The following is a 14312-nucleotide window of genomic DNA, read 5'->3' as shown; positions in this document are numbered from 1 at the left end:
CTCCTCTTCGCGCCGAGCGGCGGCGGCCCAGGCGGCTACTCCAGGCGGCCGGCCATGCCGGCCTTGCTCGCTCGCCCTCCCGGGGCGCCTCAGGCGGAGGGGAGGCCCCGCATGCGGGGGAGGGGCCGAAGCAGGATCCGCGAACCCAGCGCGCAGGGCGACGGCCCGGGCCCGGCTCTGGTAGGGGCGGGGGGGGAGGCGCCTCCTCCCGGAGTTTCAGCGCCGCCGCATCACCGCGCGGCTCCCAGGGCCTCCTCCGCGGGGCCAACGGCTTCGCTACTCCCGGCCGTTCTCGGCGTCAGAACCATCCACCGCACCCCCCCAGCCCCAACGTCAATAGCAACCGTTAGATCCAACCGTCACTGCGTAGCCATCACCGCGGCCGCTGGATTCGCCACTGCGCATGCGCGGCCATTCCCTCTCTCTTTCCCTCTCTCTCAGCACACCCACCCCCTTCGCGTCTCGTCGGGCGCCCGAGCCGTCTTTCCCAAGCGAGCTGGGCGGGGCTCGGGAGGCGCTGAGCGAGCCCAACCAAGGCCCAGTGTCTTCCTTAAAGCCGGTTAGCGGTAGCGCTGCCCCCGAGAGAGACGCGGCGTTCGGGAACGTCATCCTCTCACCATTATCAAAACAACCCTCAGCGGCCCTGCACGCTCCTTACGCCAGGCCTTGGCGGAGCTTCCTCAGCGAACGCAGAACCTGTTTTGAATCTCGGCGCCCAGATTGGGACGCGCGAAGGACGGCGAGGGAAGTCTCTGAGCGCCCACAGAGTGTTGTTGGCCCGTCGCCGCTGCGAAACTCGCAGGCAGACGCGGCCTCCCTGGGCGGGCTCGTTATTTTAGTAAGGAAAAGCACTGCCGGAATAAGCAGATTGGCCTTCTCTAAACCCAAAACAACCTCGACACTTGCACAGTTAATGAATACAGTACTATACTCTCCAAGTAAAAACACAAAAATTGCAGCCCTTCAACAGGACCCGATGCACGTTCACCCACAAGTACGTTCCGCTGAGTTTAAGGGGATTTACTCGCAAGTAACTGAAAAGCCTTGTTTCACTCGAGAGTATATACACGTGTACATACACAGTTGGGCAACAGCTTTATTAGAACCAAACAAAACCCCACAAAATCGTGGCAAGCTTCGAATCTCCCCAAACTCTTAAATTATTCAGTTTGTTGCGCAAAGCAAAAAAATGGGAGGAGGGGGAATAAAAGTTAAAATCAGGCCAACTGTCAGCTTGGATTATTGTTTTTAATTTTAGAATAATCACTTTTGGGCACAATCCAGTCTACCATAGTCACCACCCATCTGCAGAATATTCCCATCGATGCAGTAGAACCAGATTGGCATAGATGAATGGAATGCTATGTGAAGGCAGAAGATTTTAAAGTGTTATGAACCGCCCTGGAATCCATTTTGAAGGGTGGCATATTAATATAATAAAGAGATTCAATAGGAGGACTGTGCATTTCCAAAATTGCCAGCCAGCCAGCTGTTTATCTCCCTTCAATATCCATTGTAATGCTCACTGAGTGGCAAAAAGTAACTGGCTGGGAATGTGGGTGGTGTACCCAGACCTCCCTTAAAAGTTATTTGGCAGTCTTCCTCAAGAAGGAGTGATAAAACACAACTTGTGTCCCCAAATCCTTTAGCTTCCTGCCCAGAACCTTGATCTGTTCAAGATTTCTTCTGATTGCAGCATTGGCTCACAAATGGATTGGCAATAGATTTCATTCAGTGGGTTTTATGAGTTTAATCAACCTCTCCATCATATCTTGAACACATATTCCAGGAAGGCAATATACCTCCTGAGATGATATATCAGGTCTGCACACAACTGCTTCTGACCCATTACTTGGTGGACTTAGAAGTTTCGCTGGCTACATATAACTTGTGCTCTAACCCAGTGTTTCCCAACCACTGTTCCGCGGCACACTAGTGTGCCGCGAGATGTTGCCTGGAGGGAGGCGGGCGAGTCGGGCGGCGAGAGGCGGGGCGGCGGCGGTGAGGAGAGGCCGCCCAGCGCGGGGCTCTCGCCGTCTGCCTGCCTGGCTGCCTGCGAGCTCGGTGGGCAGCGCCTCCGTCCGCAGCGCCTGCCTCGCGGCTCTCATTCCCTGCCCCTGCCAAAGCTCACCCAGCCAAGCCGCGCTCTCCTTCCTGCCTCACTTTGCTGCCTCCTCCCCCCCACCCCCAAAGCTTGGAGGTTCCCCAGCAAGGGGGAGGGGGAAAATTGAAACATACACTTTCGTGCGTCCCTCCCGGCGTGACGCTGCGCGCTGACGTCACGGGGCTGTAATGGTGGTGTGCCTCGAGATTTTTTTCATCAAACAAGTGTGCCTTTGCCCAAAAAAGGTTGGGAAACACTGCTCTAACCTGTGTTGCTCAGTATATGCAGCTTGTCTGACAGAGTAACAGCCCTATCCTGCTGCTCCATTTGATCCTTGCCTGTTCTGGTTATGAAGTGAAAATGGTGACAACCTTGGGGAAATGTGAGCATATATTGGAATAAATGATAGCAAGGGATGTAAAAACTGAGCATAGATATATACACTGGACTCTCGGAAAATCAGTATCAAAAAGCTCAATATCAAAAATCGATGTCAGAAAAGTTGGATAGGAGCAATGACTATAAATTCTGGAGGTGTTCCAGAGGGGTGACAAATTTTGAAGGTATGTTCAAGAAGTATTCTAATGGAAAGGAAAATTGAAGACATCTAACGAAGCCTATGTGACTGTATAGGCCTACAGGGAGTTCTCTGATGAGCTGAGACAAAAAACCCCAACATATATAGGGGATGAAAGTCTAGGAGAAACACGGAAGACCATTGTAATTTTGAGGAGTTAGATGACATGTCTCTTTCCCTTTTACATCCCCAGTTTAAGATTTGCCAATTCATGACAGTATAATTTGTTTTTCACACACCTGTGTCAGGAGTTTCCTGGGTCCAGTGTGTTCCAAGTGCTGATTGGCTAGTGGGGAGGATACCCAGTTGCAGTGAATTGGGCTGGAGACTCTCAGCTACTCCGCATTAGTCACACCCAATGTCCCGGGCTGATCATGAGTGATGCCTGCTAACCAGGTGCAATCAATCAAATCAAAGTTGGCTATTAAAGCTGTAGGCTGAAGGGACTCAGGGAGGTTCTTCATAGATAGAGGTACCAGATGCTGTGAGGCTGTCGGCTGGGGTCTCTCTTGCTGCTTTACCTGGAGCTCTGGGCAGCTGAAGGGGAGATTGTGTGTGACTTCTGTCTGGTATGCTATAATTTGTTTTGTATGCTTGCTGCTATTTGTTAACCTTATGCAAATAAAGCATTACTTATTCTTTATCCACTGGTGTGCTTATTGGCTCCAGATCCAGAAAGAACCCTACCCTTGGCAGAACAGAAAGGAGGAACATATAATCAAGGATGAATAGCCTGAACCTGTATGGATGATGTCAGATATGGTATGTCATGCGCTGGCTTGGTTTTCTTGTTGTTGGAATATAAAACGGGGGATTTGGAGGAGATGGAATTTCCCTCAGGGCCAACCCTAGATGTTCATATTAAGGCAGAAGCACGTATGCGAAATGAGCCCACTGAGTAACTTCCAGTCTGAGGAGGTCATCTTGGCTGTCTTTTTCTGCAGGCCCAGATCATAGAGCCTGAGCTTTCACAGCCATTGCCCACCCTGGACAACCATTAGCAGCAGCAGCAGCAGCAGCAGCAATGCTATATGCTTATGATAATACTTTATTATCTTGTTAATTATGCCTGTTTGAATGTTCATTTCATATTTGACTTGCTCTGGTAATGTTATCTTTTGAAATGTTTCAGATGTTTTTGGTCAAGTTTGCCACGTTAATAATAATAATAATAATAATAATAATAATAATAATAATAATAATAAATATTTATACCCTGCCCATCTGGTGGGGTTTCCCCAGCCACGCTAGGCGGCTAACACGTTTAAGTGTGCGGTCCATAATGGACCTCCTTTGTAATGTTTTATTTTGACTGTAATCATTATATTTGACTTTCTTCAGTTATGTTTTATTCTGGATTGGTTTTGGGATTTTTTTGCCAATTGCTTATTTTCCATAATTTTAAACAAACTGTCACCAAATTAATATAAATTCAATGCAAATTTAAAAACTAACCCCCCCCAAATGTCCCCTCTATTTTCCACCCTCCTTTGCTGCTCCCAATAAAATAACTTTTCCAACTATTATTTCAAAATGCATTCATCCCTTCTCCCTACACATCACCTGTTCAATTACCAATTTCTGCTATGGCTTTTATACATTGTCATAACCTGTCCTCAAAATAGTCCAAAAAATCTTCCATCTATCTATAATAGTCGTTCATCAATTTTCAAACATTTCCTTCCAATACCTCTTGAGTAACACTTTGAGAAAAACAGATATTTCTTCCTCCCAGACAACATACACACATTCCTCCCTAACATGGCCCTGAACATTGCTGCCTGACATCTGTCCCCAGTAATCAACTCAGCTGCACGGGTGTGGCATGCAGAAGGTGAAAATGAAACCCCTAAATATATAATAAATATTATCCCTCTCTAACACTGCCAATCTCCCAGCATCACCCATCCTTCACATTTCGCCAAATTTAATCCTCAATTTTACATACAACCATCTTAATAAACAATCACAATCCATCTCTCTTCTGTCTGAAAGTCTCAGAAGCCATCAAGATGGTATACACTGTGGTCCATCCTGTCCCTTTCACTGTTCTTTTTTCCAGCTTGGGGGGGGGGCTGATGTAATCTCAACAAAATCCAGATCTCCTCTCCATCCTCCCCACTAAACTAATAAATCTTCCTGCAGTCCATCCTGCCGACCCTCAGTTCCATTACATCCAACTCCAGTTTATTCTCTTCTGAGTGCTTAACAGTCAATCCAGTTGTTACCTATATTCTTTACTATTTTCATTTCACAATATGAAGTTCTAAGGGGTGGTCAAAATCCCTCAAAAGTCCCTAAAGGTTGTTACTCTCCATCTTCTTTCAGGCAAAGTCCTTAGTTATAAAATAAATTAATTGTGAAGAGGTATCTTTAAAGTCCACTCGTCCTGAAAACTTTGCATTCCATTGCTTTAGATTAAAAAAATATGACTTAAAATATTGCCTCCCCTTTGCTCCTTCCACCGTTCAAGCAAAGCAAAAATTAGCTTATTTCATTCTTTCCAAACAGATGATTTTCTCCTCCAGCATAAATCAGGATCTTTTCAGTGGGGTGCCTCTTGTCCAAATTCAAAGGTGTTCCACAGCTTACCACAGTAGCTTGCTTGGGCTGTCCTTGGATGGAGCCAATGAGCCCAGTGCCCTTACCTTTTTGTCTGGGAGACAGGGATTTCCATCCCCGCTCACAAACAAAGAAAAGGCATTAACGGATGACCATGGGTCTTGCCCTTTCAATACCCTCAAAAGGTTAGGGGAGACATGCCCCTTACCCCCCATTAATCTCTGTCTGGGACCCCTCCTGGGTGCCAGAGCTCGGGGTTTGCTGCAAACAGGAAGTCTTATTCTGGATTCTTTTAGTTGGTGTTTTTATGTGTTGCAAACTACTGAGATTTTTTCTTAAACATATAAAGTAGAATAGACAATGATGATGTTTCATCCTCTGACTTGAAGAACTCCAGCTTGGAAGCCTAGTAGAAGCACGGTCTCCCCTTTCCATCAGAGGTGACAACTGCTAAAGCAGACTGGACCCCTTTAAATTTTATATATATATATATATCAACATGCCAATTATTATACAATCCACAAAACTTCACATCCTATACAATCTTTTTGGACTTCCATCAGCACCTCTGATGATCCACCATTTTTATCATTTCTTCTGCATTTTTTAATTCCTATTGCCTTTAATTATCTTAACTCACAATCCACCCATTTTTGCAATAATTCAAATAATTTACCTCACAAAACTTCTTGCAAACCTACAAACGTAATCTGGTCATCACAATTACTTTTCAAATAGTCCATAAATTTACACCAGTCTTCTGTGAATCTCTGGTCCTGCAGGTTTCGAATTCTTCTGGTTAGTTTATCCAATTCTGCATAGTCCATCAATTTCATCCTCCATTCTTCTTTTGTCAGTAATTCTTCTTGCTTCCATTTTTGTGTCAATAATATTCTTGCTGCCATCATTGCATATAAAAACAACTTACAATCCTTTCTGTTTATATAATCTCCTACAATGCCAAGTAAAAAATGCTTCTGGTTTCTTAATAAATGTATATTTCAACATTTTTTTCATCTCATTATATATCATCTCCCAGAAGTTTTTCACCTTTTTACATTCCCACCACATATGATAAAATGTTCCCTCTTTTTCTTTGCATTTCCAACATTTATTGCTAACTTTATACATTTTAGCTAATTTAACGGGTGTAATAAACCATCTATACATCATTTTCATCACATTTAAACCTTCATTCCATAGTTTTTCCCAATCATTCAACTGTATATTATACCCAATATCTTTGGCCCAATGAATCATTACCAACTTTACCTCCTCATAAACTGCGGGAGGCAGTGGAAGACAGAAGTGCCTGGCGTGCTGTGGTCCATGGGGTCACGAAGAGTCGGACACGACTAAACGACTAAACAACAACAAACCTCCTCATCCTTCAAGTGCCATTCAAGCAGCAATTTATACATTTTGGACAAAATTTTATATTTATTACTTAATATATCTACTTCAAACTTTGATTTATTATCATCAAATCCTTTTTCTTTAGAATCCTGTTTAAACATTTCATTGACCTGGCAGTAGTAGAGCCAATCATTCACATATTCTTGAACTTCTTCATATGGCTTCATCTTCCACTTACTCCCATCTTTTTGTATTAATTCCCCATGTTATCCAATTCCCACCCATATTGATCCTCTTCACACTCATTGCTTCTAATGGAGATAACCAATGCGGCGTTTTATGTTCCAGTAGGTTTTGATACCTATCCCATATTTCTATTAGCGATCTTCGAAATATGTGGTTTCCAAATCCTTTATGGACTTTTGTTTTGTTATACCATAAATATGCGTGCCAACCAAATCTATTATCATAACCTTCCAGATCTAACAATTCTGTATTTTCTAATAACATCCATTCCTTTAACCAACAGAGACAAGATGCTTCATAATACAATTTCAAATGCCTTCTCTTTCTTTAACATCTGTTAACAACTTATATTGTATTCTCGGCTTCTTTCCCTGCCAGATATATCTTGAAATTGCTTTTTGCCACTCTTTAAAAATTGTTGCCCCCTTGATTATTGGAATTGACTGAAACAAAAATAACATCTTTGGTAGCACATTCATTTTGATAGAAGAAATCCTTTCCCAAAATGACAATTTCATCCTTCCCCATATTTTCAAGTCTCTTAATTCCATTTTACACCGGTGTATAATTATTTTGAAAAAGATCAATATTTTTAGGCGTTAACCAAATAACTAAATATTTAACTTTTTTACTGCTTCTATTTTTTTAAAAAAGATATTTATTAAAGTTTTTTAAATATAACAATGAAAATGGAAAATAACAAGAAACAAAATACAAAATACAACATAAAAACAGTTAAAAAACAAATAATTTTCCATAACATGTCTTCCATACACTTATTTCCCCAGACCTCCTCAAACCTCCCTTCTTTGTATTCCACTTCAATTTGTTAGTTCACCAAATCCTTACCATTAAGCTTTTACCCATTTGTAAACCTTTTTTCTTTCGTATCTCCTAGAACATTACAGCTGGAAACCCCTTAGTTTCTATCCAACATCCTTCTAGCATTCATTAATTTTACAATATTTCTGTAAATAGTCTTTAAATTTCTTCCAGTCTTCTTTCACCATCTCTTCTCCCTGGTCTCGGATTCTGCCAGTCATTTCTGCCAATTTAATGTAGTCCATGACCTTCATCTGCCATTCTTCCAGAGTGGGTAAATCTTGTGTCTTCCAATACTTTGCAATGAGTATTCTTGCTGCTGTTGTAGCATACATAAAAAAGTTCTGTCCTTCTTTGGCACCAATTGACCGACGATGCCCAGGAGAAAGGCCTCTGGTTTCTTCAGGAAGGTATATTTAAATACCTTTTTCAGTTCATTATATATCATTTCCCAGAAAGCCTTAATCTTTGGGCACGTCCACCAAAGGTGAAAGAATGTACCTTCCGTTTCTTTACATTTCCAACATTTGTTATCGGGCAGATGGTAGATTTTTGCAAGCTTGACTAGGGTCACTTTTTTACTGCTTCTATGCCAATTTGTTGTTGCAGTACTTCCACCGAGTCCTGTTTCATATTTTTAACTATCATTTTGGTTTTCTTTTTGTTCAATTTAAAACCTGCCACTTGCCCAAACTGTTCTATCTCCTCTAATATTCCTTTAACACTTGTAACTAGATCATCTATTGTTAGTACCAAGTCATCGGCAAAGGCTTTCACTTTATACTCATTCTGAACAACTGAAATTCCTTTTATTGTTTCATTTCTCCTTATTGTCCGTAGAAAGACTTCCAGTACCGATATGAATAATAATGGTGATAATGGACACCCTTGTCTTGTACCTTTCGTAATATCGATACTTTCTGTTACTATCTCATTTACAATCAGTTTTGCTCTCTGTTCTGAATATATAGCTTTTAATCCTTGTAAGAAGAATTGTCCAGTGTCCATTAATTCCAAATTCTTTAACATGAACTGCCAAGATATATTATCAGAGGCCTTTTCCGCATCCACAAAAATTAACACCGCTTGCTTTTAATTTCTGGCAGTCAGATATTCAATTATATTAACTATATTTCTTATGTTGTCTTTCATCTGTCTGCCAGGTAAAAAGCCTGCTTGGTCCTTATGAATTATCTCATTCAATATCTTTTTCAATCTATTTGCCAGTATGCTTGCAAATAGTTTGTAATCATTATTTAACAGCGAAATCAGCCCATAGTTCTTTACTTGTGTTAAATCCAAATCTTGTTTTGGTATTAATGTAATATATGTTTCTTTCCATGTTTCTGGTAATTCTCCTTTTCTTAATATATTGTTCATCACTTCTTTCAACGGTACAAGTAGGGCATATTTCATTCCTTTATAATATGTTGCTGTGAATCCATCCGGTCCTGGTGCCTTTCCACTTTTTTGTTCTTTTATAGCAGCTTTAATTTATTCTGTTTCAATTAGGTCATTCAGTCTGTCTTTCTTTTATGTTGGAATTTTTTGCATCCCTTTCTGTCGCAAGAAATCTTCTATTTTCTTTACGTCATTCTCTCCAGCTCTTTTATATAAATGTCTATAGAAATTTACGAATCCTTTTCTAATTTCTTTCGGGTTATCTACTTCCTTTCCTTCCACTACAATCTTATTAATTGTATTCTGTTCCTTTCTCTTTTTGATCTGCCATGCCAGCCACTTTCCAGATTTGTTAGCATATTCAAAGTTCTTCTGTCTCATTCTTTTAATATTCCATTCTACTTCTCGGTTTATTATAATTGCAAATTGACTTTGCAAGATTTTAATATTCTGATTTATTTTCACATTATTTGGGTTTTTAACTAATTTCTTCTCATTTTCCATTATTTGTTTTAGTATTTCTTTCTTGCCCTTTTCTCTGAATTTATTTCTAATACTGTTCTGCTGTATAAAGAAGCCTTGCATTACTGCTTTGCTAGCATCCCATACCACACTCGTTTTTGTTCCTTTATTACTATTATTCACAAAATAATCCATCAGAGTCTTCTGCGCTTTCTCATTTATTTTTTTGATAATCCAGTAAGTTCCCATTTAGTCTCCATCAAAAAGTTTTTTCCTCCATTTCTTTTATTTCACATTTTATTGCATTATTGGTTGTATTTCTATTTTTGTCACTTGGTGTTAACTCGCTGGATATCCAAATATTGACAGTCTATTATTGACATTGATTGATTTGGTTCTGAAAAATAAGTAAATTGTTTTTCTAATGGGTGTCTTAATCTCCAAACATCTATCAAATTACAGTTCTCAATCATTGGAAAAAAAGTCTTAGGTAGTTTTCCTTCTTTCGATTTCCCCCTTGATCTCAACATATCCATTTCCATCGAAACCACTCCATTCATGTCACCCATTGTTATGATTTTCTGATCCACAAATTCAAATAATTTTTCTTCTAAATCTTTATAAAATTCAGTTTTACTTCCATTTGGGGCATACACTCTATTATCAATTGTTCGCCTTGCCATGTGACTTGTACTGCAATTATCCTACCTTCTTCATCTTTAAATATTTGCCAAGCCTCAAATTTATTTTTTATATACAAAACCACTCCTCTTTTCCTGCTTCTGTCTGGTGAAACAAATTCATTTCCCAATTTTTTATTAATCAATATTCTTCTATGTTTTCTCGCCACATGAGTTTCTTGTAAACAAATAAAGTCCAAATTCCTTTTTTAAAGGAAATGTCCAATTTTATGTCTTTTCTTTTTATCATTCATTCCATTAACATTCCATGTCCATAATTTCAGTGCCATTTTGTGTTCCCTTTACCAATAAGAATGTAAAAGTCTTAAACTTGTCTTTCTTCTTCTACTTCTTCTTCTTCTTCTTCTTCTTCTTCTTCTTCTTCTTCTTCTTCTTCTTTACTATCTATTTCTTCTTCTTCCAATCCTGCCGGTCCTGCTGCTCCTGCCACAATTGCTTCCTCCCCTTTTCCCAACTCTTTGTATCTTCTCAAAAATTTATGTGCTTCATCAGCTCTTGTAAACTTAAACTTTTCCCCTTTATAGTGAAAGGGGATACCTTCTGGAAATTCCCACATAAATTCAATTCCATTTTTCCGTAATGCCTGTCTCAATGGTTTGTAATGGTCACGTTTTTCCAATAAACAAAGTGGGACATCTTTAAAAATGATTATAAAAGCTCAGCCTTTTTTCTCTGTTTTTCTGTAAAATCAAATTCTTCATTTCTCTATCTTTAAATATAATCAAACAATCTCCTGGAAATTTCTTTGCTAAAAGCATTCTGAATTGTCTTTCTGACATCTCCCACTTCCATACTTAACCATTGTGCAATCTCCAATGTTAGCCTCTCCAGAATATTCTCCCCTTGTACTTCAGGCACGGATCTCAATCTCAAATTTGATTCTCTTTACCTCAATTCATTCAATTCATGTTGGAGTAGAAGGACTTTGATTTTTTTATTTTATGGTGCCGGACTGTGTTCCCTGGGAAAGATTAGCTTTGTTTTTACTTTGGGAGATTTATGGCTGGCTCTGCTGCTTTGGTGAATATATATATATATTTCTCTCTCTCCCTTTTTTCCTCTTTTTTCTTTCTCCTTTCCCCCCTTTTTCTCTCTCCTGTTTTCTTTTTACTTTTTTCTGAATTTGTTTTTAGGAATAATGGATTAAAATTTGGTGTATATGGTTTTTTTGGAACTTTGATTAAAGGATTGGATTGGCCAGGCAAGTGGTGGAAGAAATTTATTTATTTATTTATTTATTATATTTCTTTGCTGTCCCTTATTGTGGTTTTTAGATTTTGTCTCCCTGATAGTATTAAAAAGAAGAGCAACAAAAAAATACAATCATTATTATTTGTTTATCCCATTTGACTATTTTATTAGGATACTACAATGGATTAGCCAAACAAGAGGCAGAAAAAGCTCCTTTCCTTTTTTAGTGGTTTACTTTGAAGAAATTTGGTTTCCCAAAGATTACTAATATAGTTGATTGGCCAATCAAGAGGCAGAAGGGTGTTAAGTTAAATTTGTGGGTGATACTTAGTGGCACGAAAAGAGAAATAATGTCTCAAACACCGAAGAAAACAGGAGAAGGTGGGACACCTTTGGAAAGAAGAGGATCAAAACAAGATATTGAATTTAAGGGAGACATTTTAAAAATGTTTACAGAAATTAAAAAAGGTATTAAACAACGTGAGAAGAATTTGGAGACGAGATTAGAATCGATGGATAAAAAATATGACATAACAGTTAATGAATTGAAGGGACAGGTGAAGGAAATAACAAAAAGAACGCAAAACCTGGAAGAAGAAATGAAACGAATAAAACAGGAAGTAAAGGAAATAAGGAAGGAGCAAGAAAGGGTTAAGGGAGAAATTGCAGAAATTAAGAAGACACAAAAAGAATTATGGGATGCGATTGCTGGACTCCTTTAAATTAGGAGGTTTCGTTCACAGAAGGCAGAGCTAACTACTCAAAGCTGCAGCTCTTATTTAAGGTTCAGTCTGAGGTTGACTGATACTGAAACATTTGAGTTCTGCTCTAGTGGAGTCTCCAGCCAGAACCCTGCATAGAACTGTCCAGGGAGCTGTTAAATCCTGAAGTCTAGCCCCACCCTGCCCAAACCTAAACTCTTACCTTGAGTCAGAAACTCTGTAAAACTGAGGTTGTTATTGTTACAGAACCATTTTTTTTAGTCCAATTGTGTGTGAAGGAAGCCCCCTGGCAGCAGAGAATTAGGTGTGCTGCAAGCATAAATTGCACAACCGATGGTGGAGAATACAGCCCTGCAAGGCCAGCTCCAGGCAGCCCATACTGCTGCCACCTCCAGTCCAACCCAAATACCTCCTAGGGGAAAGTGTCTCATTAGCCTCCCAGACAAAATTGTTGAAAACCCAATTAATGTTTCTTAGCTTTTTGGTCCAATTGCCTTCCAGCTGATGGATTTTCTGGCAGACCAAATGGAAACCTGTTTTGCCTGCCATATGTGCTGGAGCTTTGCCTGCTTCCTTAATGATTATGCCACCTTCCTTGTGGAATTTAAATGGGCATTTGAAGAGCCACATCAGAAAGCACCCAGTTGGTGGATCTGCCCTTTATGCCAGGAAATGGAGTTTGTGCTTGACTGTGTCAAGTACTGCCCAGCACCTAGAGTAGAATGAGGCAGACCTCACTGATCAATTTCAGGAGGGCCTAGGGGGATCGCATTCAGGATGAATTTACTTAGATTGATGTACCTACACACAGCAGTGAGTTGGGGGTCACAGCAATCTCTTTCTGAGTAGTTGACTATTGCTGTGTCATGGGTAATGTGTGTGGGGGGGTATTATAGCATTGTTATTGGGATGTTGTGAAGTGCCTGTTGTGGTACAGGTATGTTTGCTTTTGGTTTCTGCTGTTACTATGTTGTTGAACTGCTGAGTGTGCATAGGATCTTAGTCCAAGTATAGTGGCAAAGGGTCAGACTGTTATACTTTTGAGGAATCTGTTACTGTTTTTAAGAAAGCAAGTCTCAGTTCAGTGGAAATTACTCTCAAGTAAGTGTGCCTAGGATTGCAGTCTTGAATGTGTGATTTTTTTCCTTAACCCAAAGCATACTGCAAATAAAAATTATTGTAAATTGTTGTGCACACACACAAGTTTGTTGCTACTTATTATACCAGGTGGTTGCCCTTTGGTTTCTCAAATTGCAATAAAATTAATGTAACTGGATGTATTTAGATAACAAAAGCTGCAGAAGAGGACAACATTGTGAGAGTGCAATCCCAAACCCCAGGTACATCACATCCTAACCTCTCCCAGCTGGTCTATCACTCACACCTCACCCACAAGTCAAACTGGCTTTAAACCAGTATAAATTATTCACCTCAGTGCATCTACCTATGCCAGCTGCTAGTTTAAATTAAGCCAGCACAAGGTATACCTGTGTAGAGGGCAAAAGGGGGTATATCAAGGGTGGGAATGAATGTGCTGGGGGAAGTGAGAGGGGTAAACAGAGTGATGTTACATCCTAACTCAGTTCATTCACTGGTCCTGCTACGGATCTCAGTGAAACTAAATTCATACTTTCACTCCACTACCTTCCCCAGCCCTGGCCAGAAGCCAGTAGGACACAGCTAAAATTTAACAAAATACATGCCAGTATCTGCCTTATTAGTATTGTTCTGCTAGTTGGGGCATTTATTTGAGGCATTTTTACTCTGCTGTCAGTTGAAATTGATCCCAGAATAGCTTACAGATAAATAAAAACCAAGACACTCAGCTCTCAGGCAAATGAAGCAGGGAAAACCAACAAACTCAAGCCTCAGTTTTTATTGTGGAATGGCTGCTGTTTGCCAATGGTAAAGGAAGAGCCAAAGATAGCTAGTCTTTGAGAAGAACCAATGGAATAGCCCTGCTTCCCTTCTCTCCCTTTTCTGTAGGATGATGGTTCTAAAGAATCTATTAATCCTTTTGCAGTGAACTGTTTCTCTTGGAATAATCTCTCTAGATTAATATTTCTGTGCTACAATATGGGCATGCTACTCCATCAGGTAAAAACAACATTCATTATTGTGCAAGTGGGCTTTCCAATCTTCTCACCTTGCTGCTGTAGGATGACTAC

General features: G+C 40.1%; 1 long non-coding RNA gene across 1 annotated transcript; it reads left to right on the top strand.

The window, feature by feature from the left end:
• The first annotated feature begins 140 nt into the window (after positions 1-140).
• On the top strand, positions 141-13333 carry LOC308586303. Its single transcript, XR_014007778.1, has 4 exons — positions 141-994; positions 3351-3443; positions 11594-12377; positions 12438-13333. It is a non-coding gene; the product is annotated as an uncharacterized lncRNA (long non-coding RNA).
• Positions 13334-14312: the final 979 nt, after the last annotated feature.

The sequence above is a fragment of the Podarcis bocagei genome (assembly GCF_964188305.1).
Source record: "Podarcis bocagei genome assembly, chromosome: 4".
Classification (NCBI taxonomy): Eukaryota; Metazoa; Chordata; class Lepidosauria; order Squamata; family Lacertidae; genus Podarcis; species Podarcis bocagei.
This window is presented reverse-complemented; position numbering and strand designations above follow the sequence as displayed.